Below are 3,880 nucleotides of genomic sequence, written 5' to 3' on the forward strand. Positions count from 1 at the left end.
TTTTTTTTTTTTTGAAGCAGTCTCACTTTGTCACCCTTAGTAGAATGCCGTGGTGTCATAGCTCACAGCAACCTCAAACTCTTGGGCTCAAGCAATTCTCTTGTCTCAGCCTCCCGAGTAGCTGGGACTACAGGCACCTACCACAATATCCAGCTATTTTTTGTTGCAGTTGTCATTGTTTAGCTGGCTGGGGCTGGGTTCGAACCTGCCACCCTCAGTGTATGTGGCTGGCACCGTAACCACTGTGCTACGGGCACCGAGCCAACGTCTAAAATTTTTTAACAAAAATGTCAACATTTGCTGAATGTTATTATGTCAAGCCTTGTATAGTCACTTGATGTGGGTTTTTTTTTAGAGACAGAGTCTCACTTTGTTGCCCTTGGTAGAGTGCCGTGGCGTCACAGCTCATAGCAACTTCCAGCTCTTGGGCTTAGGCGAGTCTCTTGTCTCAGCCTCTCAAGTAGCTGGGACTACAGGTGCCTGCCACAACACCCGGCTATATTTTTGTTTCAGTTTGGCGGGGCTGGGTTTCAACCCTCTACCCTCAGTATATGGGGCTGGTGCCCTACTCACTGAGCCACAGGCACTGTCCACTTGATGTGGGTGTTATGAACATGTTCATCTCTCAGATGAGAAAATCCAGGGCCTGACCAGCAGCAGCCCAGAAACACCCCAGTTCATCCCTTCCTGGTGGACTGGGCTTCACACTCTGTAAAGTGTGCCTGCAGCCGTGTTTATGGCATAGCAATTAAACCATTCTCTCCTGCCCTCTACATACCTGGTTGGGCTCAGTCCTCCCGTACATGGGCTGGTGGCTGTGGATTTCCTGAAGCCAGAAATTTGGGGTGCCCCAGAGCTATGAAGACCAAGGCCCCAGGCTCTGGAATTCTGCCATCAACTAAACAGAGGGTTCTCAGAGGGCTAAGCAGCAGATAGGAAGCTTAAACCAGGCACCAAAAGCCTCAGTGACATTTCTGTGATTTTCTTTTTCTTTTCTTTTCTTTCTTTTTTTTTTTTTTTGGAGATGGAGTCTCACTTTGTTGCCCTGGGTAGAGTGCCATGACGACATAGCTCATAGCAACCTCCAACTCTTGGGCTCAAGCGATTCTCTTGCCTCAGCCTCCCAAGTAGCTAGGACTACAGGCACTGCCACAATACCCAGCTACTTTTTTAGAGACAGGGTCTCGCTCTGGCTCTGGCTGGTCTGGAACCTGTGAGCTCAGGGCAATCCACCCACCTCAGCCTCCCAGAGTGTTAGGATTATAGGCGTGAGCCACCATGCCCTGCCCTGTGATTTTTTCTAATTAAAAAACTTAATGCATGGCCAGACAGAGTGGCTCACATCTGTAATCCTAGCACTTTGAGAGGCCCAGGCAGGTGGCTTGCCTGAGCTCATGGGGGCGGCGCCTGTGGCTCAAAGGAGTCGGGCGCTGGCCCCATATGCTGGGTTCAAACCCAGCCCTGGCCAAAAACTGCCAAAAAAAAAAAAGAGCTGGGAGTTGTGGCAGGTGCCTGTTGTCCCAGCTATACTCAGTAGGCTGAGACAAGGGGATCACTTGAGCCCAAGAGTTTGAGGTTGCCGTGAGTTATGACATCACGCACTCTACCAAGGGCAATAAAGCGAGACTCTGTCTCAAAAAAACCCCCAACTTAATACAAAAAGAAGAATAAGGCTTAGCAATGACAAAAATGCAAACTAGAGTAAAGAAATCCATTCCTCTCATCAGAGATGCTCCTGATAATCATCTTTCTTGATGGCCAGGTGGGGTGGCTCACACCTATAATCCTAGCACTCTGGGAGGCTGAGGTAGGTGGATCACTTGAGCTTAGAAATTTGAAACTACTCTCAGAAGGAGAGGTAGAGACCCTGTCTCAACTAAAAAAAGAAAAAAATAGAAAAATTGGCTCAGCACCTGTAGCTCAAGTGGCCAAGGCGCCAGCCACATACACCAGAGCTGGCTGGTTCGAATCCAGCCCGGGCCTGCCAAACAACAGTGACAACTACAACCAAAAAATAACCAGGCATTGTGGCAGGCATCTGTAGTCCCAGCTACTTGAGAGGCTGAGGCAAGAGAATCGCTTAAGCCCAAGAGTTGGAGGTTGCTGTGAGCTGTGATGTCACAGTACTCTATCCAGGGCGACAGCTTGAGACTCTGTCTCTTTCAGTGAGCTGGCAGACACCTATATGTTTTATAAGAATTACTCTGTTCAGGGCCGGGCACCCTGTTCATACTCCTGAGCTTTTATTTTTGTAGTTTTTGGCCAGGGCTGGGTTTGAACCTGACACCTCTGGCATATGAGGCCAGTGCCCTACTCCTTTGAGCCACAGGCACCACCTATAGTCCTGAGCTTTTTAAAAAATTTACTTTTCAGTAATCTTTTTTGAAAAGCTAACATGCACATGACAATTCTAGCAGTACCAAAGGACGTGCAATACACAGAAGTCTGTCCTCCAGCCTTGGGTACACACCCAGGCAGTGTTCTGTGTGTCCATCAAGATACATGCAGATACAGATAAGCATGACAAATTGTTTTCTTTTCTTTCTTTTTTTTTTGTTTTTTGAGACAGAGTCTCAAGCTGTTGCCCTGGGTAAAGTGCTGTGGAGTCATAGCTCATAGCAACCTCCAACTTGGGCTCAAGCGATCCTCTGGCCTCAGTTTTTCTATTTTTAGTAGAGATGGGAGTCTTGCTTTTTTGCTCAAGCTGGTCTTGAACTCGTGACCTCAAGCAATCCACCTGCTTCCGCTTACCAGAGTGCTAGGATTACAGGCGTGAGCCATTGCACCTACAAAGTGTTTTCTAACCTGCTTTTTTCACAGAGCAGTCTTTTTTTCCTGGACTTGACTCACAATAGGGGCCCTTTCCAAGGTCTTCATACCCATTAACACATCTGAAAGTCATTCCACCCCTGAGTAGAGGAAGGGCCTTGGGGAAGGCAAGCTGAGGCCAGGCAGCCCCAAGAAGCCACACAGTGTGTAATCTGGGAGGCTTCCTAGCCTGGCATATATAGACACTGTGCTCAGTGGCCTGGGTAGTGTCCCTGGGATGCATAGGACTTCTCTGTGTGTCTTCCTTTTTCACCCTGGGAATATGCCTTTGTATCTGCTATGTGCCATTCATACGCTTTGCAGAGATTGACTCACTTTATTCCCACAAATACCTGCTATCATCAGGCCCATTGTACAAATGGGGACACTGAAGAACAGAAAATCCTTATGACCTGCCCAAGGTCACACAGGTGGAAAGGGGTGAGGCTGGGCTGTGGACCTAGGACATCCATCCTTTGCCCTGTGGCAGTCATGGAAGCAGAGTTTGAGGAGCAGTTTAAGTTCTTGCCCAGGTAGGGAGAGAAGAGTCCTGGGATTGGTACGGTGCCCGCTCCACATGGAAGTCTGGGTGACCTCACGTAAGTCATTTCCTACTTGGGACCCCATTATGGGTCCCTCTGCAGACCCACCTGGGGATGCTTCATGAGTTTGGCTGTCAGGGTCCCTATGGTTTCTGTGGCTAAGGCTAGTGATGTCTGCAATGCTGCCAGACCTGTTGTGGACATTATTTGCTCTGACACTGAGGGGCAAATGCTGTAGCCAGAAACATGATCCTGAACTCTAGGCCCCTGGACCCTGCTCCACCACTTGCAGTGAGCTCCTTTCTATGTTATCTGTGCTTTTCTTTCGTTATCTGGAAAGAAAAAATAATAAAAACTACACTTTGAGGCCGAGGCAGGTGGATTGCCTGAGTTCACAGGTTCGAGACCAGCCTGAGCCCCAGTGAGATCTTGTCTCTAAAAATAGCTGGCATTGTGGTGGGCACCTGTAGTCTCAGCTACTTAGGAGGCTGAGGCAAGAGAATCGCTTAAGCCCAAGAGTTTGAGGTTGC

The 3,880-nt window shown here is 48.6% G+C and overlaps 1 protein-coding gene across 1 annotated transcript in view; it reads left to right on the top strand.

Moving 5' to 3' along the window:
* Positions 1–3,880, top strand: part of LOC100945316 (tubulin beta-3 chain) — a 16,779-nt gene that overhangs the window by 7,852 nt on the left and 5,047 nt on the right. The window lies entirely within an intron of this gene.

The sequence above is a fragment of the Otolemur garnettii genome, unplaced genomic scaffold (assembly GCF_000181295.1).
Source record: "Otolemur garnettii isolate 467f Iridium unplaced genomic scaffold, OtoGar3 scaffold00185, whole genome shotgun sequence".
Taxonomy (NCBI): Eukaryota; Metazoa; Chordata; class Mammalia; order Primates; family Galagidae; genus Otolemur; species Otolemur garnettii.